Raw genomic sequence first — 27,448 nt, forward strand, 5'->3', positions numbered from 1 at the left:
TGGGTTTTTTCCTTTTTATTTGGACAGTCTAGGAATTTTATTGATTGGTTCAAAAACAAACTTTGAATCTCATTAATTTTCACTGGGTTTTCTACTCTATTTTATTAATCTCTGATCTACTTTTTATTATTTCCTTCCTTTTGTTTGCTTCCTTTAGGTTTAGGTTTAGTTTGAAAGTCTTCAAGTGCAAGGTTAGATTTTTGATTTGACAATTCTTTTTTAACTTGGTGTTTACATTTATGTTTTTCCTTTCAAGCACTGTTTCAGATCCATCTCATAAATTTTGGTAAGCTATGTTTTCATTTTCATAAATCCCAAAAAGTTTTTTAAAAATTTTCCATATGATATTTTTGACCCATTTGTTGTTTAGTAATGTGTTAATTTGCACTTATTTATAAGTTTCCCTACTTTCTGTAATTGATTCCTAATTTCACTCCATTGTGGTTGTATAAAATATTTTTTTGCTTAAATTCTTTTATTGGTGCATTTTAGGTATACAATACATTTACATTTATCATTGAGTGCTTATACCTGTACATGATGTATCTTGGTTCTTATTTTTTCCCCATTACCTGTGCGCCCTTCACCCTCTCCACCCTTCCCTATTTACATAGACTTTTTTTCCATTTTTTTTTCTTTTCTCATAATTTTTCCTTTCCATTCTTTCCTTTCCCCATCTCCTCACATCACCCCTACACCTTTGGACCTTTTCCTCTTTCAAAGTATCAATTATTCATTATTAATCCTTTTAATCCTTATTTACACTTTCAGTTTCTCACACAAGAGAAACTATTCAGTATTTACATGTGTGTCCTATTTATTTCACTTAAGAGTATGCATCAATTTAGCTATAAATTACTCTAGTTTCTCATTCTTTATGGCTGAGTAGTACTTCATTTTATTAAAAAACCCACAGCTTCTTTATCCAGTTTCCAGTTGATGGGCACTTGGGCTGCTTCCAAGCTTTATCTATTACAAACTGTGCTGCTATAAACATGGATGCACATATATCTCTGTGGTATGATTCTTTAAATTCTTTGGGGAAGATACCCAGAAGGGGAATAGCTGGGTCAAATGGGACCTCCAGCCCTAGTTCTTTGAGTTATCTCCACACTGATTTCCACAGTGGTTGCATGTCTAACATATTTTGTATAATTTTCATTATTTTAAATAGACTGATACTTGTGTTATGGCCTAACAGTGGTTTATCCCGGTGAACATCTTTGTACACTTGATAAGTCATATAGTCTACTGATTTTGAGCACAGGTCTATAGGACCTGTATATTTTTCCTACTTTTTTTACAGTATCATTGAAGCCTATTTCCTTGTTGATATTCTGTCTAAATATTGTTTTTGAAAATGCAGTAACGAAGTCTCTATCTTTGTTGAATCATCTGTTTTGCCCTTCTACTTTGTCAGTTTCTGTTTGTGTGTTTTGTTTTGTTTTGTTTTGGTACCAGGGATTGAACGTAGGACATTGTGCTTGCAAGGCAGGCATGGATCTGTCAGTTTTTGATTCATGTATTTTGGGGACTCTGTTGTTAGGTACATATATAATTGTATCTTCCTGATAGATTAACCTACTTACAATTATAAAATGTTCCTTTCTCTAGCAACATTTTTTAAAATGTTAAATGTTTTAAATTTATTGTATCTGATATTACTATAACTCTTCCAGTTTTTTAGTGGTTTCTTTTACTTACAATTTATTTTTATTTTTAAGTGTAAAGTATGTCTCTGGTAGACAGCGTACAGTAGGACTTTGTGGTTATTTAAATCCAGTCTGGCACTCTGCCTTTTTACTTATTTAATACACTCACTTAATTTATAATAAGACAGAGGGATAGCATATCAAAATGATGAAAGAAAAAGACATTCCACCAAGAATTTCTTGTGCAGAAAAACAATTGTTTAAATAAATGTGAAATATGGTTGGACTTACATATAGCATTTTTCATTTTGACTTTGATATTATTAATTTTTTTTTTTTGTACTGGGGATTGAACTCGGGTCCTTCTGCTTGCGGGGCAGGCAGCAGAACCACTGAGCTAAATCCCCAGCCCCGATATTGTTCCTCTATTTCTCCTTTTTTTGGTACCACGTAAATGTTTTCTAGTGTAACATTTTACTAACTTTAATGAATTTTCACTATATTTTAAAAATTATTTTCTTAGTGGTTGTACTAGGGCTTACTAAATTTATCTCAAGTTAATAGACTCTACTATAGACTTAACTAAAATCTGATGGGATGTAAAAATATTCCTACATAGCTCTCCTCATTCTTCCACTTTTGTGATGCTATTGTTATACATATTATATCTGTATATACTACAAACCCCAAAGTACAGTACTACAGTTATTACTGTATATAATTATACAGGCTTATTAAGGAAGCTGAAAAAAATAAAAGGGAGCTAGTGCATCTCCATGAAGTTTGTTATATGAATCTTCCTATTTACAGTTTCTGCTTTTTTTTCTTTCTTTCTTTTTTGGTTGTATTGGGGATTGAATCTTGGGCCTACTCACTGAGGCCTTTTTGTTGTTGTTTGGTACCGGGGATTGAACTCGGAACCTTGCTCTTGCGCGGTAGGCGCCAGAACCACTGAGCTAAATCCCCAGCCCCACTGAGCCCTTTTTTATTTTGAGGCAGGATTTCACTAAGTTGTCTAGTCTAGGTTCCAACTTACGATTCTCCTGCTTCAGCCTCTCAGAGTGCTGGGATTAGAGGAATGCACTACCACTCCTAATTTCCAATATATCTTTGCTCCCATTGAAATTCTTTGTGTTTTTATTGACAAATCTGTTACTTTTCTAAGTGTTATGAGCCCAAAAATGTATTATATACATATTTATCTATATAACTGTCTTTGAAATAGTGAGAAGAAAGGCATAGAAATATGGATTTATACAATATTTTATTATTACAGAAATACATTGGCTGGAAGTATAGTTCAGGGAGTAAGCATTTACCTAGCATGTGTAAGGCCCTGGGTTCAACCCTCGCCCTGAAAAAAAAAAGGAAAGAAAAAAAAGAAAGATTAAAAAATAATTATATACATACCTTTTCTGGTTCCTTTTGTTTTATATAGATTTGAATTATTGTCCACTTGTGTGTTCAGGCTGAAGAAATTTCCTTAGTGTCTATAGTAAGGCAGGCCTACCCTGCAAGCAGATTTTGTGGTTGATTTTGTTTTTAAGTCTGGAAATGTCTTTATTTAGCCTTCATTTTAAAAGAGTTTTTCTGCACAGATTTTTGGTTGACTTTGGTTTTCTTTGACCACTCCATTTGCCCTGTTACTCTCTGGCCCTCATTATTTCTAATAAGATCAGTTACTTATCTTATTAGTGTTCCCTTGTGAATTGTCGTTTTTCTTCTACTATCTCCAAATGTTTTTCCGTCTTTTGACCGTTAGCTTTTTTACTAAGATGCTTCTGAATGTGAATCTGTTTACATTTATCTTACTTTGAGTTCTATAGGATTCTTGGGTGCATAAATTAATAATTTTAAGAAATCAAATTTGAGATGTTTTCAAGTCACTATATCTTTCCATGTTTTTCCTTTCCTTTTATCTTTCTCCTTTCTCTATGGTGCTTCCATTATTAGTGCTATCCCATATCTCTGTGAGACTCTGTTCTACTTTCTCATGTGTCTTAAATTTTATAATACAGCTTCAAAGTTCACCGATTTTACTATAGCCAGTTCATATACACTATTGAGTCCCTCTAGTGAGTTTTTCATTTTGCCTATTATACTTTTCAACTCTGAATTTCCATTTCTTTTTTAAAAAAATTCTGTCCCTTGATTGATATTCCCTCTTAGATATGATAGTGTCATCACAGCTTCCTTTTCTTTTCTTCTGCTAGCCTCATATTTCTTATTGTGGTAAAATATAAATAACATAAAAATTACCATTAACCATTTTTTAAAATGTATGATTCAGTGGTATTAAGTGCACTCACAATGTTGTTCAACCAGCATTGCTATCTATTTTCTGAACTTTCTCATCATTGAAAACAGAAACTACCTTTTAATCAATAACTCCATTTTACCCTGCTCCTCCCGGCCCCTGGGAAGCTCTGTATTCTTTATGTCTCTATGAATTTGACTAATCTAGCTACTTTGAATAAATAGAATTATGCAATATTTGTCTTTTTATGTCTGGAATCTTTCATTTAGCTTAATCTTTTCAAGGTCCATCCATGTTACAGCATGTATCAGAATTTCATATCTTTTTAAAGTTGAGTAATAGTCCATTATATGCATATACCACACTATGTTTCCACCATATTGGCCATGGTGAGTAATGCTGCTGTGAACATTGTCCTTTACTTCTTTAATAATGGTTTCCTTTAGTTTTTTTAAAAACATATTTATAATTGATGCTTTGACATTTTTTCTGTTAAATTTTATATTTAGGATCACTCAGCAGCATTTTATGTTGCTTGCTCCCCCCTCCCATCCCTGCCCCATGTTTTGAACACACTTTCTTAATTATTTGCATGTTTCATAATTTTTGGTTGAAAACTAGATATTTTAAGGTCAAATGTTTTAGCAATGCTAGATAGTGATTTTTCTTTCTTCTTCAGAACTCACTTTTATTGTTGTTTGCTTGTAAATTTGGCTACAGCCTTGACTAAAGTCTTTCAATCAAGTTCACTCCTCTCAGAGCCTTTCATGTTCCTCCCCAGGAGGCACAAACATGTGGGAGTCAGCCTAACTCAGGACTATGTTGTGTCTGCCTCCTCCCTGATATTTTGGGTAAGCTGTCTGCCTCATTTGCCTTCCTGGAATTAGAGCTAACTAGGAAAATGAGAGAAACCATTCTTCATATCTAGATGCCAGCCACTGTCTCAATTTTTCTTGTCCCCCACAGCAGGAGGTGAGCTTCTGGAAGGTTCTCTTCTAGTATCTTTTCTGCTCCAGTACATGACAGGAGGTCACAAATTTTATTCAGTTAAGATGGAGAGTAGCTTAGAAATAGATTGGGAAAATTTTGAATGTAAGGTTCAAAGCATGGCTTTTTATTACTTGATATAGGTGCCACTGAAGATATTTTAAAAGGCTTTTTTTTGATCTTTTAATTAAAAATGGCTTGGTTAAGTTATTGAAAGTTTTCTCAGCTTTAGTACCACAGGCATTTGGGATTAGGTCATTTTTCATTGTGTGTGAGGGGGATGTCTTGTGCATTGTAGAACGTTTAGCAAAATCCCTAGCCTCTAACCAGCTAGACACCAGTATCATTCTTTAGTTGCAATAATCAAAAATGTCTCCAGACATTGCCGAATATCTCCCAGGGGCAAAGATTCTCTGTTGAGAACTGCTTGGTTGTTAGGGGGAAAAGTGAGGCTAGAGGCTGGGGAGATTACATGCTCAGATCAGAGGAAACAGGACCAGAAAACGAGTTGGATAACAGACACATTAATTTAAGCATAATTTGACCTCAGGATAGTGACTTCTGTAACTGTTATTGTATTCAAATTCCACATAGCACTCAGGAGGCTGAGGCAGGAGAATCAAGAATTGGAGGCTAGCCTAGGCTACACAGCAAATATGAGGCCAGTCTGGATTATAGCAAGACCCTGTCTAAAATCACAGTAAAATAAAATGCCATATAGTATTCTTTTTCTCGGTACTGGGGATTGAACTCAGGACCTTGCACTTGCAAGGCAGGCGTAGTGCCACTGAGCTAAATCCCCAGCCCAGGCATATAGTATTTTGACACACAATATAGAAGTGTTGTGTAGTAATGAACTAGAAGTCTAAGAGAACAATTCACAAGGCCTTATTGTTTTTCTCCTGTACAAAAATATGGAACCTGAAATTGCTTTGGGGAAACTAAAGCCAGAATTGTCAGGAAAAGCTTAAGGCCAGTTGCATGAATATATTTATTTCTTATGTAACTGGAAATATTAAAGGCAAACATGCATTTTTTTGGTTGAGACAGAATCTCAATATGTGGCCCAGGCTGGCCTCAAACTCATGGCAATCCTTCTGCCTCAGTCTCCTAAATGCTAGGATTACAGGTGTACACCACCATGCCTGGAAAACATGCATCTTTTAGTGAATATTGACATTTTGTATTTACAAAACTTTTAGTTTTGTACAAGAGAATGTTTTCCTACAGTTCATGCTGTAATTCCCCCTGCTGAGGAAATGTAAAACTCTTTACCATTACCCTTAGAAATGTGAAGCAATGTTTCTTAAAGTATAGAGGCTGTTATTTCAAATCAGCATTCAGGCAGGCTTGAGAGAACAGGAACATGAAATACATATCAGATACAAACAAGTTGCTTTTGGAAAAATCTGCACATCTGTTGTTTCCTCTCACGGGGTCCGCTAATAGTGAGTTCACTGTAACCCAGTGACGGTGCAGCAGCAACATGGTGAACAGTTGTGTCAGTGCTGCTGTTTTCCCAGTTAAACACGACAAAGATTAGGCAAGGTGTGGCTGCCTATGCTTTATTGCCATGGCTTCATTTTCCTAATCCTCCTTATTTTTTTAGCCTCGAAAGAAAAAAAGAATAGTCATAATATCCACCGTAAGTGATGATTGGTGATTAGAATGATTGGTGATTAGAGCTTCTGGGTAATTTCCATCAGGAGAAAATGCTTTCTTGGTATGTTCTTGCTTTATTCTGAGGACAGTGAGAAAAAAATGCCTGGCTGTGATCTGACCCTTGATACACAGTCTTTGGAAGTAATATCGCTGGGACCATCGTGCCAGTCTGGCCTCTAATAACAAGCCGCAGATACCCCAGATATCATCAGACTGAGGCTCATTTCTATTGTTCAAATAGTTAATTCAAGTGCAGGGAATCGCTTCGTATTTTCCAAAAGTAGTTTTTAATTCTGCAAAACATTCTGTGTGGTTTTGTACTTTAAATTCACACTTTGGAGCTAGGGATGCAGCTCAGTGGTAGAGTACTTGTCTAATGTGTGTGAGGCTTTGGGTTTGATCCCTAGCACCAGTTCGCCCCCGCCGGAATTCACCTTTTATGTACCATCTTGAATTTGTTGTCTGGCACAGAATAAAAGTCAGCAGCAAGCATCCTGCTTCCTTGTAGAGTGTTTCACCCTCAGAGGATGGTCCCAGTAGGAGAGAGGCTTCCTGTCAGTTCTGCTGCACTCTGTCCTGAGTTTCCACCAGCTCCTTTCCCACTTTCCAGTTCATGTAGCTTCTGAAAACAGAACTTCACCCTGCTTAGGGGACCAGAAGGAGCAAGTACTGAAAACTGCCTGCTTTCTCTTCATGGCACTGCACAGACTTCTGGCAACCCAAGGCTGGTTGACCAGGCCACTCTATATATTAAAGCCTTCTACCCTTCCTCTTTCCCTTCCTTGCTACAACATGGACATCCATAAAAGAATAGCTTCTTTGGGGCTGGGGATTTAGCTCAGTGGTTACGGCCCCTGGTGTGCAAGTGCAAAGACCTGGTACCAGAAAAAAAAAAGAATAGCTTCTTTTACCTCCCGTAAACCAACTTATCTTGTTTTTTGTGTGTGTTTTCTTTTCTTTCTTTTTTTTTTTTGGTGCCAGGAATCAATCTCAGGGCCTCACCCTTGTTAGGCAGGTGCTGTACCGCTGAGCTACATCCCTGGCCCTATCTTGGGTTTTGTGTACTGTCTCCCTCCCATCAATCATGGAAAGCAAACTTTAGAGAGCACTGTAGCAAGGAAATGGAGAAAAGGAGAAATGGAGGGCATGCTTATCATAATCCCAATGTGCAATTTTCATCTCCCTAGTACAGCTCTTAGGCTTTTTCCTGAGAATACTCGGCACCTTTCTTTCTAGGCACTGTAGATCACTAAAATTGCCTTCATATGAGTCAAGAGCTTTGGTCTGACTTCTCTCTTTGCTGCCAACTTGTGTGCAGTAGGCCGCCTAACCCATGGAGGATGTGTTCCAAGACTCCAGTGAACGCTTGAAACCACAGATACGTTTTACATTTTTCCCTACATGTACACATGATAAAGTCTAATCTGTAAATTAGACACAGTTAGATATTAATACCTTTAATAAAATGGAACAATTAAAACCATATACCATAATAAAAGCTATGTGAATGAAGTCTCTCCCTCAAAATATTTTATTGTACTGTACTCACCCCCTTCTTCTTATGATGATGTGAGATAATTCTTAAAGGAAGCACTCAATAGTTTAAGTCCAACAGGTTCTCTTTGGCAGATCCACATTGCCAGCATCATTACTCTTGCATTTTGGGGCCCTTAATAAGTAAAATAAGAGTTACTTGAACATAAGCACTTTGATGTCACAAGTTGATCTGATAACTAAAGCTGGGTACTAAGTGACTAAGGGGTGGGTAGCATATACTGCGTGGATAAGATGGATGAAGGGATGACTCGTGTTGGGGGGGTGGAGCAGGACAATGAGATTTCATCACATTACTCTGAGGGGCAAGGATTTTAAAACTTATGAATTCTTTCTGGAATTGGCCATTTAATATTTTTGGCTGCAGTTGCCCACATGTAACTGAAACTAGAAAGCAAAACTGAGAGGATGAGGTGGTGCTCTGCCCTGGGGCTCACTCTTTTACTCTCTCTGTGTCACAGTCTGGGGTAATGACACCTCCCATGCCTTCCTAAAATGGTTACAGTGGGTTTACATGAGCTACTATCTATGAACGTGTGGTAAAAACTAGGAAATGCCAAAGGCAAGTTTTGTAACCGTCTTTCCAATCTCATCTCTAAAATCATACAGGTTCCTCAGATTCTACCATTTTCACAAATTTCTTTACATTGTAGCAAAAACTTTGTTAAAGACTTATTTTCTTTCTCTTTTTTTTTGGTACCAGGGATCAAACTCCGGGTTATTTTCATTTTTTTGAGTCACAGGTAGAGCTGTCTCCTTAGCTAGCAATTCTTATGGGTTCCTGTTTGGTCTCTGTTCACACAGCTGTCACTTCCCAGAGGTCCTTCTGTCCATCCCTCTGGACCATGCGCCGCTGCAGCCTGCCTGCGTTCCCTGCTGGTCTGAGGGCGGATGCTCCGGAAGTGGCACCTGGCCTTGGACTCCACCAAGCCTGCCCCAGCCCAACCCACACACCAACTCCCACATTTCTACTCGGAGGAGGACACTACAAAAATGGGTTTTTTGGTTTTGTTTTGTTTTGTTTTTGGTACCGGGGATCGAACTTGGGACCTTGCGCTTGTGAGGCAGTCGGAGGAAACACTGAGCTAAATCCCCGGCCCTCAAAACTGATTTTTAATGAGATTAAACTTTTGGTTTTTTTTTATGGGACTAATAATTCTTAACCACTTACCAGTCCAATTATTTAAATAGAAGATGACCAAAAATTGCCTATTTTTCTTAATTTTTATAATATAACAGGAAATATAAAAATGAGAATTTTATCAAATGTATTCAATACAAGAATTGACTGGTTGAAATGACTCCCTCCCCCCCAATCAATGCTCGGGACAGTCACTATGCAAAAAAGCTTACTGCTAGAGTGATGCGCAGGGTAAACTAAGAGGTTAAATAACTTATTTTCTGATTAAGAAATATTGATAAAAAATTGGAAAGACAAACAGAAAAAGGAAAAATGATCTGATCTGCAGTGCCAATCTTTTTAACATTATGCTATGAATGGTCCTCACTTCCCTCTTACATTAATAGGAATAAGATCATACTGTTTGGTAACATTTATTTGTAACAGCTTATTATATTTTTATTATGGCCTAATACACATAAGAAAATTGACCATCTTAACCATTTTTAAGTGTATAGTTCAGTGGCATTAAATCCATTCATAATGTTGTGTAAGCATTATCACTGTTTCCTTAAACTCACTCTCTCTTTCTCAAAGTATATACTGGGGACTGAAGCCAGGACCTTTGCACTAAGCTACATTCCCCAGCCCTTTTTATTTTTAATTTTAAAACAAGGTCTTACTAAACTGCCCAGGCTGGGGTCAAACTTGTGAACTCAAACTGCCTCAGTTTCCCAGAGTGCTGGAATCTTCTCATCTTTAATACTGAAACTCCATAACCAGTAAACAATAACATCCCATTCCAACATCCCCCTTACCCATTGCAGCCCCAATTCTACCTTCTGTTTCTATAATTCTGACTACTGGAACTCCCTAATATATTTTGTAGAATCATATAGTGTTTGGTGTGTGTGTATGTGTGTGTGTGTGTGTGTGTGTGTGTGTGTGTGTATGTGTGATTGTTTTAAGTATCATTATTTTTAAATTTTGTAATAACATACAGCAAATTTTTCTGCCTTTAAATATTAATTTGCAATGCAATTTGTAACGGTGCATTATATCCCACTGTATATATCATAAGTCAATTAACAACCAATCATTGTTGAACACTTAGATCATATTTTCCCTACATGGCACTATAACAGGAAGAGTTAGACAGGGGCAGGAGTGGGAAGTCAGAGAAAGAGTGAGTGTTTCCCCTGAGCACTTGCTCCAAAATAGGTACTGTACTTAGGTGAGCCCTCTTCTATGTTCTTATTTCTCTCCTGGATGGTGGAACTTTGCCACATGTTCTCCACTGCAGGACATTTCCTATGTAGCTAAGTCTTAACTCGTTTTTTTTTTTTTTTTTATGAATTCACATAAATGGAAGTATAGAATCAACAGGTTTATCATATGCTAACACTTTTTTTGGTACCAGGGATCGAACTTGGGCCCTTGTACTTGCAAGGCAGGTGCCAGAACCACTGAACTAAATCCCTGGCCTGTATTCTAACACTTTTGATGAGTGTTAAAAACTTGTCATTCAGAAAGTAAGAACCAATTTATATTTCCAGGAGCAATATAAAAGGATGCTTATTTCCTGGGTAATATGGGCAACTGTATTAGTCACTTTCTTGTCACTGGGACAAAATACTCAACACTTACAAGTTAAAAGGGGAGAGGTTTATTTTGGCTCACAGTTTTCACAAGATTCCGTCTGTGGTTGGTTGCTTCCAAGGCAGAAATGGTATGCTTAAGGAGAGTGGCACAGGAAAGCTGCTCATTCCATGGTGGTCAAGAGGCAGACAAGGGAGGAACTAGTGACATGAATACACATTTCCAGGTCACAGCCCCAGGGACCTACCCCCTTCAAACAGACCCCACTTCTAAACATGACTCTTTTGGGGGACATTTTATATCTAAACCGTAACATTCCTCCCCTATCCCCCAAAAGACTCATAACATCTCATAACGTGAAACACATTTAGCCCACCTCTAAGTGTTGTCAAAATCTTAAGATTTCCAATATTGCTGAAAATTCCAAGTCCAAAGTCTCCTCTGAGACTCAAGACAAACTCTTAGCTGTGAGCCCCTGTGAAAATAGAAAAAGAAAGTTAAAAACTTCCAAGACACAAAGGCACAGAGTAAACATTTCCATTCTAAAAAGGAGGACTAAGGGAATAGATAGAAATTGGACCAAAGCAAGACCAAAATTCAGCATGGCAAACGTTAAATGCTGAAGGTCTGTAACAAGGACTTGAGGTAGGTTGTGGTGAGATATGAGCTCCAAAATGCTTGAACACTTGCCCCTGTGGCCTTGCCAGTTGTGGCCCACATGACCTCTCTGTTGGTCAGCCTCCACCTGCTAACTGCAGTATTCCTCAGCAGACGTTCCATATTTCTGGGATCTCCAACTTTGTGTGATGTCCACTGCTCCTTCTGCCTCACTTTTACAGCTGCATGTACTGTCCTCTCAGGGGAAAACTGTATGGCCTCCCAGGGTTTACTCTGAAATCTGGGTGGAAGCGTCCAGCACTCCACAACTCTTGCATTTAGCATGCCTCAAAAATCACCAGCATGTGGATAATACCAGGCTTTGTGGAAAGTTTCTCCATGTACCATGGCTGCAGTGACCTCTGAGGGTCAAGATGGCCTAACTCTGGGAAACACTTCCCTAGGTGGGCCTGAATGAGCTGGGCTCCCTAGGGCTCCCTTCTCCAAGCAAAGTCTTTCAAGTTGTTTACCCTTTTGCACCCTTAAGCCTGGGGGAGATGGGGTCTGGCCAATTCCGGAGATGCTTTTAAGCCATCTTTTCTATTTTCTTGATGTAAAGTACTTGGCTTCTTTTTAATGTTAATCTTTTTAGCACCCACACTTTATTTGCTTTTCATGGCCCTAACTTTACATGTACTTTCTGACCAAGCTGCAAAATCTGCTCCTGATTTTCACTGTCCAGCTGGTTAAAAGCAGCCAGCAGTACCCATGTCACAGCCTTAACAGCTGCTTTGAAATTTCACTGCCAGACTATAAATTCAGCCTTACACAGTGTCTTAGGATATGGGCAAAATAGAGACAAGTTCTTTGCCAGAATGCAACATGCACAGCCTCTAGTCTAGTTTGCAATATAATCCTCATTCCTATCTGAAACCTTGTGAGGCTGGCCTTTACTATCTGCATTCCTATCAGTATTCTGGTTTTCTGAATTCAGATTAGAATCTCCTAACAAGCTCTGCTTATTGCATTCTAGGACTTCACTAGCCAAGATCTTCAAACCTTTCCAAACTCCTCCCACACTCCAGTTCCAAAGGTTCTAAACCACATGATCAGGTACAATTATAGCAATAGTCCCACTCCTGGGGCCAAAATCTGAGTTAGTCACCTTTCCCATCATTGAGACACAATAACAAACACTAGCAACTTACAAAAGAAGAATTTTATTTTGACTCACAACTTTCAGGGATTCAGTCCATGATTGGTTGACTCCAAGAGAGAATGGCATGATGGAAGGAATGACAGAGGAGAGCTGTTGGCCTCATGGCAATCAGGAAGCAAAGAGAGAGGAAAGGAGGCAGGAACAAGAATATTCCCTTCCAGGTCACAACCCCAGTGACCCTCCCCTTCCAAGTAGGCCCCAAACCCAAGACATTTAAGGGAATATTTTAAATCTAAAACCTAACACCAAACTTTGGCAAAACATTTTAAAAACATATTTTTGAGCTGGAATTATTTTAAACTGTTTATGTTCACTAAGTTAAGTTGGGCCATGAATATCATCTCAAAAGTTTTCTGTTTCTGAGGCTTTCTTGGATGGTTGTGATACTATCTTAGTTTTTATTTGTTTTTAAGACAACACCTACAGTAATGAGGAATAAAAGCACAAAGTACCAAGACAGGTTATTGCAATCACAACTGAATATGAAAATGTATTAATAAAGCATTCTGATAGTCATGAATTCAATTACTGAAGTATTGGTAGATGTTTTAGATTATGAAGTATGTGGCTCAATATTTAAAAGTAAGAAACATGAATAAAGAAAATTTATAGTTTCAAGTACAGGCACATTTCTGAAGATGGACAGGGCCAATTAACTAATTCTTTTATAGTAGATTATAAGGCAGCTCCTAAGTTTTAAGGAAATAGTCTCTAGAAGTTTTAGTGGGACTTCAGCTCTATGTCAGCTCTCTATCCATGATATTTGGCTGCTAATAAATTTGATAAAATCACAAGTCTAGCTTGCCAAGGTACTGCAGTGATTTAACACTCAAAAATGTATCTCTTACATATTATCTTTTCTCTATTCATACATGTTACGATTGAATTATGCTCTCGCTTCAATTCCTGTGTTAAAAGTCCTTACTCCCAGTACATCATAATATGACCATGTTAGGAAACAGTACTTTTAAAGGGATAATAAAAGTAAAATAAAGTAATATGGGAAGGTCCAAATCCAATATGCCTGACATCTTCATAAGAACAGGTTAGGACACAGAGAAACACAGAGGGATGACCATGTGAAGATAGCAGAGGATGACCAATATTTTCAAGCCAAAGAGGTCCTCAGAAGAAACCAACCCAGCTGACACCTTGACATTGGACTTGTAGTTTCTAGAATTGTGAGGAAATAGATTTATGTTGGTTAAGCCACCTGTTCTGCACCATATTTTGTTAATAATCTGATTTTATCCAGTAAAGCTTCTCATTACTCTTGCTTCCATTCTTCTGTTATGAAAAGTAATTTCCATAAAAGTACTTTCCGCCCACATCTGCTTAACATGTCATAGTTCCTTGCTTCATGAATCCTTCAAAAGAAATTACAAGCTGGTATAATTGTATCTTTCTAACATGATTTGAGAGACTTGTATGTTAATGTTATGAAAACTAAGTTTCTAAAGTCCCTTAATGATATTTTATATTGTTACTTATGTAATGCCTAAGAATATAAAATGGAATGCAGCATAAATCAAAGAAAGACCATTGGGTGGTAAGAATTGAGACACCATGAGGAGCACTCTATTCAGTCAGCAAACACTTTCTGATCACATGTTATGCCCAGGTCCTGTTCCAGGAGTTGGGAACACAGAAGTGGGCAAAACCAAGTGCTCTTGCTTCAGATGTCCTACCTTTCAGGAAAAAGATGAAACTATTTCTCCTCTATTCTAGTCTGCTGCATTACTGAGTATCACACATATTTAATATGATTTCCTGTGGAATCTGTTGGATTTAAACCTTGAATCAGGCCAGTTTTGCATTAAGGTCAGGAAACTACAAGCTGGGTTCTTGTCTTTGAATCTGGAAATCTGAACCACAACTAGATGACGGTTGTACCTGCTCTGTGACAGTTGGTGTCTGTCAGCATGGCAGAGGGGAGCATGTTTCACTGGAAGCTCTATTTCACAGGTCCTGGCTGGCTGGGTTGCTGATTTGGAGGAAGAAATACTGAGGTCCTAGATGTGGACTCCCAGGCCAAAGTGGGGAGAATGGTGATGATGAGTAGAGAGACCCAGTCACGGGACAGGGGAGTACTGTTCAGAGGTGCCTGTTGCTTACCTAGGGCAAGACTCATGCAGGGAGACTGTTATGGCTTATGTCTAGATGTCCCCCACCAAGGCCTCATGTACTCATAGGTGTGGCTTTTGGGAGGTAGCTGGATCATGGATGTCTGATACTGGATTAAGGGTGTGATAACTGGATTAGTCCACTGATCAGATTAGCATAGTTCTGGGTGTGGCTAAATAGATTTAATGAAGATGGAAGATCCACCTTGGCTGGGAGGGGGCACCAACCAATTGGCTTGTATTTATTCTGGATGGAATAAAAAGAGGAAGGGAAGCTTGTTGCTTCAGTGTCTCCTACTTGCCATGCTGTCAACTGTTTCTTCTCTGCCATGCCCCTTTGCCTCACTTCCTTGCCTTAGAGCCAGCTGACTATGGACTGAAACCTCTACAATCTGTGAGGTAAAATAAATCTGTCCTTCTTTAACTTGTGGGTGTCAGGTATTTTGTCCCAGCAATGAGAAAGCAACCAAGACACTTTCCTCTGAGGTGGATGACTGGATGAGCACAAGGTCACATGGGGGTGAAAGAAATGTTCTACATCCCAATTGAAGTGGTGATGGTTACATAGATGTAACAATTTCTCAAAAACTCATCAAAACATATACAGTGGTAACTCAGTTCACAAACTCAATTTGTTCCATGATTCTGAGAAAAATCACTCTATTCATGTTCATGCAGGGAAGATGGCTACAGTTGTGTTCGTCACCTGATGTGGAGTTTGCAAACTAAACAAAATTTTGCCAAATGCTTCTGTTAGTAAACCAAATTGGCTGAAAATAGAAGTGTTCATGAACCAAGGTATTATTGTAATTAAAGAGTGCTTTTGTTTAAGGTAAACTGTGCCTCACTAAAGTTGATTTTTTTTTTTTTTTTTTGGTACTGGGGATTGAACTCAGGAACTTGCGCTTGCGAGGCAGGAGCCAGAACCACTGAGCTAAATCCCCGGCCCTAAAGTTGATTTTTTAAAAGTGAACAGGAAATAAATAGCATTACCAATATAATGTTATACATTTTTAGTTAAAATCAAATTTTTGTCCTGCTCCTCTGTGATGGTCCTTCTGATTGAACTGGGATGTCGTTGACTTTGTATCTCCAAACTAAATTTTTATAGATAATTCAAATTATCCAGCTAGCTAATTATTTATATATTTATAGTATGTTGATACTTAAAATTTCAATCTCTTGGGCCTCAGGTGTAGTTCAGTGGTACAGCATGTACTTAGCATGAGCAGGACCTAAGATTCGATTCCTAGTGCAAAAATAAAATAAGATCAATCTCTTCCATTAGTTATGTGAATGGGACTAATGATAGTCTCATTGTGGTCTGCAGAATGCTAACTGTATATAACGTGCACACATAAATATTATTCAGAGAATTAGAATCATCCCAAAATAAATTGTTGTAAGACCACTGTTAAATAAACCAACATATCTATTAGTTTTCAGACTCACCTCATAACTTTATAGAAAAAAACTTTAGGCATAAAAAGAACATAGTACATAATTCTTTTTTTTTTTTTTTTTTTTTTTGTAAAGGGGATCGAATTTGGGACCTTGAGCTTGTGAGGCAGGCAGTGGAGCCACTGAGCTAAATCTCCAGCCCCATAGTATGTAATTTTTAAAAAAATCCCTTACTGGGCTTTTAGGTTTTTGGTTCTGAATAAATTTCCCATTAAGTCTCTCTATACCACTTTGCTTCATTTCTTGATTCTTAGAGATATTACTGCGTTTGCTCCTTATTTGTCAGTGTTAATTCTTCCTTGCTTACAAATTCTTTTTCAGGGGAATCTTCAGCTCCTTAAGACCCCAGTAGAGATTTTTTTTTGTTTTTGTGTAATTCAGTTGTATTGATTTATTGAATTAAAGAGATTTATTCAAAATAATGTTTATAGGTGTTTCAAAACAAACCAAATTCACATTTAGTAGTTCTGCAGAAATGTTACAGGTATTCAGATTAGTGTTAGTCATATCATTTAATTTCAGTGCAACAGCAGTACTTTTCTCAAGAGTGGGTGATGGAGAGAAGGCATTAGCCCAACAGCAGGAGATCTGGATTCCAAAGTGAGTAGTTAACAAGGCTGAGTTGGTTTTATAAAGCAGGTACTGTAAACCTCTAATCATTTCAGTTAGGACACGTACCAGGGTCCTCTAAGTACATGTTTCTTAGAGGGCCTGTGCCCAGTTTGCTGGGTTTGAGGTTATTCTTTTTCACTCTTGGTATATCACATACTTAATTTTAGTTATCTTTCAAGTTTAGACCTTTGGAAAATATTTTTCAATGGAGAAAAATGTAGTTTGCAGTTTGGAAATGTTACCTTTGAAAACATTTTAATAATTAAAAGGCACAGGCAAACTGCACATACAGTTTGCTCACTGTCTGTTTTTCAGAGTAAAGCTTTGGGGCAAAGGGGTTGTAAAAAGAGGTGAGTGAAGTGGCAGGGCCTTCAAAAGGACAGAATCAAGTAATGGGAAGAAGCCACCTTAGTCCAAATGGCAGCATAGCTAATATACTTGCAAAGTACGCTAAATAAAATATAGAATATGTTCAGTGCTCAAAGGCAAGAAATTTTTACCAGTTTATTTAGGATTCTGTACTGAGTGCCAAAATTTCAGTTTCTACTTTTTCTGCATCAGAACCATTGTTTCCACTGTCTTCTAGTCTTAGAGCCATGGATGTGGTACACTCCAGCTTAGATTCTATCATGGGCATGGATTTTACTCTACCATTCATCTTTGTTTTAGCAAACTACAATGGTTTAGATTATCAGAATCAAAGCATTTGAAGTAAAATGATTTAGCTAGGCTATTCATTTTTAGAAGGAAAACATGGTTTGTTGCTTTTGGAAAAGTTATAGATTTAAAGTAGAAAAAAATGACAGAGGAAAATAAAATCAAATAACTTACGTATTTTGTAGATAACCACTGCTAACAACCTATTTGTAAAATAGTCCTAAAAGCATCTCTTTGCATATATATTCACATGTATATAGATTTTCATAACCAGATCAAAGGATGCATTGAGCTTTGGAATCTCCTTTGATTCTCAACAATATTTCATCCTTTAAACAAGAAATGTAGATGCACATCTGTATTTATATGAAAAATTCCATTACATGGAGCAGAATTTACTTGATTAGTCATCATTTGTGGTATTTAGGTTGTATTTAGATTTCACTATTAAAAATTAAGTGGTAATATTTAGTATATTTTGCCCAACTAACATCTATAATTAATATTCTTTTCAAGTTTTTTTAACCAGTAATACTGGTTTCTGAGTGGAGACAACAGTTAGCAAGAGTGGAAATAATTTTTACTTCCTGAGAAGAACTTTCCCTTTTCTATTTCATTTGCATTACTACAATGCACACTTTTGGGGTTTGGAAGACAGGTAACAGTACCGTTCCTCTCACTGTACACAGAAACTTCCCAGGCAAAGTTAGGAACTATACATTTGGTTTAGAGGTTAAGGCAGTGGAGGTAAGTGTTGTGATTCTTCCCTCCATGAATTTTACTGGTTCTTGGTGCCATTTTTCTAGGTGCTCTAGACTTTCCATAGTGGCTCTTGGCTTGAACCTCCCTTCCAGTACAGGTCCTGCATTCTCATTCCCTTTCTCTCTAGCTCCAGAGCTTACTGAGTAAAGGAGTCAGGTGCAAAGATGCTGTCCTGTGTTCTATAGATGCTGCTTTAGTGCCTCGGGAGTTGACCCAGCTGGTTAACCAGGTACACTTGCTGGTACTATGCTATTGGAGAACAGCGACATGTTCATTCCGAATATCAATTATCAAAGATGAGATTTCAAGGCTTTATGTTCCCCCAGAAGATGGGCAACTGGGAATTTTGGGCACACTGTTAAGCCGAGGGTTGTGATCACGAGGCAGAGGAGGGCTGTGCATCCTCTAATCCCACTAGTAAGGGAGTGCCCGCCTTGACCAGCCTCTTCCTGCTCAGTACCATAGCAAGAAGAGCTGTCCAAGCCGGGCGTGGTGGACCATGCTATTGGAGAACAGCAACATGTTCATTCCGAGTATCAATTATCAAAGATGAGATTTCAAGGCTTTATGTTCCCCCAGAAGATGGGCAACTGGGAATTTTGGGCACACTGTTAAGCCGAGGGTTGTGATCACGAGGCAGAGGAGGGCTGTGCATCCTCTAATCCCACTAGTAAGGGAGTGCCCGCCTTGACCAGCCTCTTCCTGCTCAGTACCATAGCAAGAAGAGCTGTCCAAGCCGGGCGTGGTGGACTATGCTATTGGAGAACAGCAACATGTTCATTCCGAGTATCAATTATCAAAGATGAGATTTCAAGGCTTTATGTTCCCCCAGAAGATGGGCAACTGGGAATTTTGGGCACACTGTTAAGCCGAGGGTTGTGATCACGAGGCAGAGGAGGGCTGTGCATCCTCTAATCCCACTAGTAAGTGAGTGCCCACCTTGACCAGCCTCTTCCTGCTCAGTACCACAGCAAGAAGAGCTGTCCAAGCCGGGCGTGGCGGAACTTACCCGTTGCAGTAACAAAACACAGGTATATTTTAAAAATTTTTTATTAGTGCATGTTTGCAGTATATTATGATTATACTTGTTGTGGGGTATCAGTATATTCATATAATACATCTCAATTCTTTTTTTCTCCTTCCCTTCCACCCTAATTAAAAAATATTTTTTCTCTCTTTTGGCCAGCATTAGATTTATTTATTTTATGTCTTTACCAAGTTAACTATAAACACAGATTAACAGCCAGATTAACTAGCCAAAAACATATAAAACACATAAAACAATTATACTAAATCAAGGCACACTTTTAGCTACACTGGCCATGCTAGATTAAAATAACTATTTTTTTCCTCTCTCTTTTCCCTCTACAAAATATAGAAATATTAACAGCAATTTTGATCTTGAGACAATGACAATATAGTAACTATTTATCAAGATTAGGTTTAAATTAATACAGACCCCCACTTGTATGCTGCTTTCCTATGCAAAAGTGTACTCGGTCCAACATTGGGAAACTGAGACTGAGACAATTACTGCATCTGGAGATTGATCTGGAAGGTGCCTCGCTGCCTTGCAGGTGTTATCACCTTAGTATCCGGACGAGTTCTGCTCTAGAACGGTTTCTGTCATTTTCCTTCAGAACTCACTTGGAGAAATGGAGGTGAGAAGACAGACATGTTGAGTGTTGCGAGCAGGGATGAAAGAATGCTGTCAGGAATGATGGAAACTCATCCAGTTACAGCTCCTGGTATGGCCGAAAGTTTCTAAGTTGAAATACCAGTAAAGAAACAACTATATGTGGTAGATGGTATAAACATTTTAAAATATATGTAAATGTTTATCAAGAGATTTTAAATTATTCTTTTCTGGTCAAAATAACCTAGATATTTCAATTCTAATAATTCTTTTTTTTTTGGTACCAGAGATCGAACTCCGGTCCTTGTGCTTGCACAGCAGGTGGCGAAACCACTGAGCTAAATCCCCAGCCCTGCTAATAATTCTTTTTATGAAAATAAGCAGATGCAAAGATCAGCATATATAAGTGCTTATTAGAGAAATGTTTTTTCTTATACTGAAAAAGAAACAAATGAAAATCCATTAAGTGGAGAATGGTTAAATTGATTATGACTAAATGATATAGTTTGCAATCATTATAAATCATTCTTAAAAATCTAACTGGCATGGGAAAACAATTTATGATACTACAGAAAAAAATGGAGGCTACTAAATTTTTGTACACAGTTATGATCTCATTATTGTAGAAAATCTCTCTTACACCAGTAAAAGGGGAAAACATTAACAAAATACTGAATGAGAGCTAATTTGAAGAAAATACCATTGCCTCTGGCTTTAAATAGAAGTCCAGTAGTGTTTTCTGCACTTGCATATCATCTCAACAGTGTTCTGAAAGGTTCCTTGCCTTCTAAACTCATACAGGGTTTATTCTTAGTTTGAGAAAAAAATCTGTTATCGTTTTGCCTATCTGAAACTAGGCAGATTTCCATACTAACATATATATTTCTAGTGATGTGAAAAAAACTGGAGCCAGAACAACCGTTTAAAAAGCTTGTCTGTACGGAGTTAAAGAGGTGTTTTGAAATTACCAATCTTTGTTTCTTTGGAAAACAAGTTTTATTTTTTCTTTTTAAATAGTTTTCAATGAGAAGCTAACATAGGTAAATTCTTTATAGAATGTAGTTACTATCATTTCCCTTCAGGTGCTGCGCAAAGTATTAGGATGGATATGCTCTGAAACAAAGTATAAATGACGTATTTGAGGTATGTGACTAGCCAATTTAGACAGGGTGTCTCAGTTCTGGCACAATTGTCATGCTGGGCTGCACAGTCCCTTCCTTTGAGGGTGCCCAGTGCATTACAGGCAGTTTAGCAGCATCCCTGGCCTCTACTCCTAGATGCTAATAACGTTCCCTCCTTGCTGGTGATATTAAAAAAAATGTCTAGACCTGGGCAGACTGATCCTGCATCGAGAGCTACTGATTTAGAAAAGTGAAACACAGACACAAACAGCATGCACATTTTTCTTCTGCAGGATTTGGACACTTGCAGGTTAAAAAGAATAGCCTAGGTTTCCCCCTTTTGAGGTAGATGACTTAAGGAATCATACTTCTAGTGTTTTTCTTCCTAATAAAAGTCAGGACTAAGCTCTGATAAATACAACTCCATTTCAACCAGGTTATTTTCCTGGTTCATTAAAGAAAGCATAATAAAAGGCAATAAATACTACTTATTGCTAACAGGTATCTATGAATCTCAAAAGCAAACATTGCAAATAATGAGGAAACTAGAGTGGACCCTCAAGTTAAGACCCGCCTGGCATACAAACAACTTGGGTTGATTATGTTAATGGAAGATTCATCTGCCTCTTGTTATCTATAGTGTGTTCCCAGGTAAACATCCAGATCTCAGCTGTATTGAATTATAACCAACAATCAGCCCTCAGCAGCCAATCGAGTTTGTAAGTTGAGGGTCCACTGTACTTTCTAAAAATTTCAATCTATAGTAAAAGGAAATTAACAATTGAAACTGTAGCTTTCTACAGTCAGCACTAGTGAACCCACTCCCCTGCCCCTAATTTATTTCTTCCCCTCCCCTTGCTGAGAAAAAAAATGCAGACAAAAAACTACCAGAAAACTGTAGGAATTTTAAAAAGTAGCACTTTCAGGTGGCTTCCCAGTCTCTTACTCAGGTAACTCCTTGGTACCTCCTAGATACAAGGCACTGTGATGGGTATCAAAAGCAATCAGAGAAGTGTTTTAGAAGCTTACAGTTTATCTAGTAAGTTTTTTTCTGTGGGGAATTACTATGACTTTTGGACACATAATTTCCTTCTGCCACCAAAATCCTTAGTTCTAGAGCGTGTGCCAGCTGCCTCCTTCCACTGAATCCTGGCTTCTACTGATATAGGGGAAAATGTAACTCTCAACCTGCTAGGTATCAGATATGTCACGTTCGTGTCGCCTGAAATAGAAGAATGAATTCTAAGAAACAACAGAGGTTAAGAGTAGGAAAGATTTATTGAGAGATGGCTCCTGAGAGACAGAAGGAGATCTGAAAGTGGACTGTCACCAAGGCCACTTCTCTCAGACTTACAGAGGAAAATCATGAGGTTAGTACAATGTGGGTCAAACTAATCCACCAGTAAGATTACTAGTATAGCCGCTTAGTTAATATTAATTCAACAGAGAAGCAGGTCTCATAGTGAGGGTACCCAGAACGAACAAGAGCATTTTTGAAGAGGATGGGTCTAGACGTTCTGGCACCCAGGTGACTGATGTCTATCTGGACTTTACTGGGACAAGTGATATCAATTATAATTCCAAGTTACTGCTTATCCCTTAGGGGAAGCATCTAGGTCTGGTCATTACATCTCTATCTTGAGGCCTGGTCTTCTTCAGATGCGCCTCCAGCCACAATTCTGATGTTTGTATTTCTTCTGCTTTCTTGAGACCTAAGTCCCTTTCTGACTGTATGTTAATTTCTATCTAACTTAGCTGCCTATACTACTACTATGGGGAGCCCATTATGACTACCCTACAGCTCTTGGTTTGTGTCCTTATTATCTGGGGGCCAATCAGTTGTCTGCATGAATATATACATAAAGTTGTCAGCATGCATATATACATGAAGTTAAGTAAAAAATAATACGAAATTCTGGCCAGATCAAGATAAAAGTTTGGCTACATATAACTTGGGAATTCAATGCAACAATGGTTTATACAACAGTGTATCAGTCAAGTAGTATCTCGTCTACGGGTTCAATTTTCAAGATCATCTGGTATACAAAAGTAGATAATAAAATTCCAGCCATCCTGTTCTTCACATAGCAAGAAGTAGAAAACATGAAACCTCTTCAAAGGGCTTTCCCGGAGGCTTTCACTCACAATTCATTGGGCAGGCCAGCTGTCCTCTTTGAGCCGAGCCAAATGCTATTCCTCACAAACAGTGGGCCTCATAATTAAGGAAGATGGGAGAGGGCACAGTGGATGGGCACGGAGAAGCCTCTCTCCCTTGGGTCTATGCCTGATCCTTCCTGCTAGATGCTAGACTGTATTAAAAGTACACTGTGGATCTCAGGGACACACATGCATTTACCATTTCCATTTTTGGTGAGCATGGAATAGTGAAGAAGGTAGAGTTTGGGAGGAGAGAAACTTTAGTCTGGGGACAGATGGTGAATGCTGTGTTGAAGTAGATAACCGACTTTCCAAGTGGGCCTTTTCCTGACTATCCACAAACTATGGCTCTCCTCTACTTCGCTGTACATTCCCTAAGCAAAGGTTTTGCTTATGAATAGAAAATACATAGAACAAGTGCTGTCTTCCCCACCTTCTTTCCTCATGGCGGCATTATTCTCTTTTGAGCCGGAACATGACCTCAGAATCCTTTTCAACACAATGTTCCTGGTCTGAAAGATTTGGCGCTATTATTCAAATCTAGCTATCCTTAGTGTATTTTCTTGCGGGAATTTTTATTCTGACAGGGGATCTCTGGACATTTTACTTCACAGGAATAAACTGCTCATAGTGGAATCTTAGCTGTACCTTAGGGGATAGAGGGGACAGTTATGCATAGGTAGTAGGCTGATGTTTCAGATTCTACCACTAGCTGGTTGCAAGCACCCTCACTGCTGGACATGTTCTAGCTTGTTCTTGTGACTATTTACCTTACTGGCCTATGAGTTTCTCAAGGACAAGAAATACACCTTACCCTTATGTCCCCATGATACCTGGCTAAGTATACTCAAGGCATGTTTTATCAATAAATGAATTGCATTAGTCAAGGTGAAGTGGCTATCAAAGTAAATACCTCCTCTATAGCTGGTTGCATTCTGGCCTGCTTCCCATTAAGTACCAAAAGGAGGCCTTATACAGTGACACAGTGAAGAGACCACTAGAAAGCAAGAGGGTGAGAGAAGTTGTACAACAGATGGAAGCTCTTGATATTTCCCAACTGCTTTAGAAACATCTGAGTAACTGATTCCGGGAACTGGCTAGCAGGTGATAGGAAAAGGGAAGCTGTACTCTGAGCAGGTCCTTCTTTGATCAAAGGCCCCCGTCCTGGTCTCAGCTGGTGCAGTGTTTGTGTTCTGAGGGGAGAGGGGGATTCAGGAGCTGTGCAAATGTTGATGAGTGTGGCTGATGTAAGGCTGCAACTATGCTCTACCTGATTCGATTAAGGAAGCCTATTATTCCTGATTTTTTATAAGTAGACCTCATAAATAATGAAAGCTAATACTAATATTGCCTGTGGTTTAAAGATATGATTCCACAGAAAATTTTGTTAAGCATAGAAATCACTACCACTCCCCTTCAAAAAAAACCTGACCTTGCTAGTTCACCAACTTCCATATATTTACTTGTTTGCAATGACCAAATTCTTCAATTGCGATTATGGAGAAAGATGAAGGAAAATAATTATCCAAAGATTTTTCTGCTCAAAAAGCAGGATGGGTGGTGGATGTGAATAGATCCAAGATATTTTTTTCCCCTATCTTGAGGACAGGGCCTTGGGGCAGGGTTGATCCTCCCCTATTCTGACCAGACCCATCCCCTACTGAGGGCTGTACCCACACTGATTCCCAAGTGACACGATGCTGGAGATGCTGTGATCAAATGCCTGTTACTTCTACCTAATGCTGCTCCTCAGCCTTGCTGCCTGTCTTCTACACTTGATCTTAGCTAAAAGGCCAAGAAGCGATGTCACTGCCTGTCTTCCTACACTGATCAGGGCTGAACCTCACAGAAATCAGGCTTCTCTTCTTCCTTCATCTCTCCACTCAGTCTAGATCTATCCCTAAGCAGTGAGCTCCTAGCTTCCTTTAGAACAGAAAAAAGAAAAGTAACACTGGTCTCTTTGACTCATGAATGTTGTAGATATTTCCAGTCTGCTTACCGGTGTGGACTGAAGGGTGGATGCAGCTGAAGGGTCCTCTTGGACTTTGGAATCAAAACCAGGTTCAAATTCTTATTTATTAGTATTTTGACCTTGCGCAATTTACTTATCAGCATTATGTCTGTGGGACAACAGAAGAGACTCAGATGTACAAAAAAGTGAAAACAAACAATAACAAAAACCTCAAGCCAAAAACCAGTCTAGTGCATGGCATCTAGCAGGTGGTTCAACAAAGAACACCTTTCATTTTGGATCACATTGCCTCTACGGTGTTCTGCAATTTTTCTTAAAGTGACAGTGTGTCAGGCCAAGAGCATTTCTGCCTGGAGTCTGAAGTATATGAGTGTGTATGGGTGTGGCCACCTGTAGGGCGGGTTTCCAGTGGGAGGGTTGGCTCCTAGGTAAATTACTAAGGGGGTCTTAGTGCTCACCTTTCCTCTTTCAGGCCTGTAACCAAAGCCACACTTCTGAGCAAGTCAAATGAGGTGTGTTCCTAAGATTATGGCTGGAACATCAACAAGCAAATGAGATTAGTAGAGGGAGGGGGACAGAATAATCACTGCAGACCAGTGGCTGTGCTACCCACTAGCGAGGATGACCCCAGACATGCCTTTCCTGCCTCCACAGCCACTGTTTGGTAATCCTGCCAGTGGACTGTCTGACCCATGCATGCAGACAGCTGTGCTGTCCTCCACGAGCCTTTCTGTTCTTTCTCTATTTTTTTGGTACTGAGCCCAATTCCCAGCCCCTTTTTTATGTTCTGAGACAGCCAGATACTAAAAGAGAAGGGAAATGATATTTATCTAGCATTAGCAGTGTGTAGACATCTTGCCAGAGGTTTCATAAATATTAAATATTTAATGCTCCAGTTTTAAGTCTTTTTTTTTTTTAACCTGTGCTGTCCCTCCTTTGTGGGTAATGTTTATACGTTTATTAGTCCATATTTTAAAAAGTTCTGAGTTGAAGTGATGTCATTTGGATGTGGCAGATGTGCTTGGGAAACACATGGCTGCAGTGTGATGCTGCTGACCTGATGAAGAAACGTAAAAGGGAAGTTCTGAAGAATTGCAGCCCTGGAGAGTGTGAGATAGCAAAATGAGAGTAATTAAGGCTGTACTAACCATTTTGCTATCCAAAAAAGTTTGATTTGGGGGCATACTTGCAAGTCAGGGAATGTGTTCAGATTTTCTGGGCTACAGTGTGTGAGTAAAGTAGCTGAAAATTGAGAGATTTCCATATCGTCTCTTCAAATTTCCACTCGGTAACGTGGGGCACTGTGTAAGAGTAGCACCCGATCATTAACCTTTGTGGCATACCTACTCAGGCGTATTAGATAATTAAAACTTACAAAATTCAAGTGGGAGCGGTGGCACATACTCGTAATTCCAGCTCCTCAGGAGGCTGGGGCAGGAAGATCACAAATTCAATTTAGTGAGATCTTGCCTCAAAAGGGCTGGGGGATGTAGCTCCCCGGTAGAGCGCCCCTAGGTCCAATCCCCAGTACGACCCTCACATTATAACACTTATACTAACGTTATGGTTTCAGGCCTTAAGAGGAGAGAAAGAAAGCGGGTGTAGTGATGCACGTCTGTCAACTTACCACTCTGGGAGGCTGAGGCAGGACTTAGACCTTGCACACACACCTCGCCTCCTCTCATGATCCCATCGCTACTTGGAAAAAGGATGAGGAGGTTGTTCTGGTCACTTTACACTCTTCTAGCACAGAGAGCTGCGTGCTGGAAGGGACGGGAGGACAGTCGTCCAGCCCTAGGGCGGCCTCGGTGGAGACCCAAGACTCAAGACATCAAAGAGCAAAGAGGAGGGCCGGGGATTTAGCTCAGTGGCTTCGCCGCCTGCCAAGCAAGTGCAAGGTCGTGAGTTCGATCCCCGGTACAAAAAAAAGAAAAAAAGCGAAGAGGTCACCATCGGGCCCTCAGCAAACCTGGACGCTGGAGTCCTTTTAACTCTTCTGGGTCCCACTCCTCCAGCTACAAGTGTCAGCGACGGTAACACGAGGTCACTCGGTCTTAGTGCGCCAGTTCGAGTCCGGATGCCCCCACTCTGACCCAGGTCCCAGGCAGGGGAGCCTCAGGGGCACCACGACTTGTCTCACCCCGAAGAAGGACCAAAGGTTGGAAAAAACGTGCTACGCTCGCAAGTGGGATCTGCTTCCGGGGCACAGGGCAGGGGCGGGACTTCCGGAGCAGAAGGACCAGGGCTGGGGCTGGAGGCGGGGCCGGGGGCGGGGCGGCGCCGGCCGCGGGGGCGCGCGC

General features: G+C 39.3%; 1 long non-coding RNA gene across 4 annotated transcripts; it reads right to left on the bottom strand.

Moving 5' to 3' along the window:
* LOC101712813 (uncharacterized) lies at positions 1-27,380 on the bottom strand. 4 transcript variants are annotated; one of them, XR_002388424.2, is made up of 7 exons: positions 26,776-27,380; positions 25,607-25,680; positions 25,176-25,296; positions 12,663-20,026; positions 11,208-11,306; positions 8,108-8,227; positions 4,482-7,199 (listed from the first exon to the last, which is right to left on the bottom strand). It is a non-coding gene; the product is annotated as an uncharacterized LOC101712813 (long non-coding RNA). The 4 variants fall into 4 exon arrangements; XR_015449542.1 differs by lacking the exons at positions 4,482-7,199; positions 25,607-25,680 and adding an exon at positions 1-3,006; XR_001184540.3 differs by lacking the exon at positions 25,607-25,680.
* Between the last annotated feature and the right edge of the window lie 68 nt (positions 27,381-27,448).

The sequence above is a fragment of the Heterocephalus glaber genome, unplaced genomic scaffold (genome assembly GCF_053883595.1).
Source record: "Heterocephalus glaber isolate CG9 unplaced genomic scaffold, H.glaber_assembly_v1.0 deba00000738, whole genome shotgun sequence".
Taxonomy (NCBI): domain Eukaryota; kingdom Metazoa; phylum Chordata; class Mammalia; order Rodentia; family Bathyergidae; genus Heterocephalus; species Heterocephalus glaber.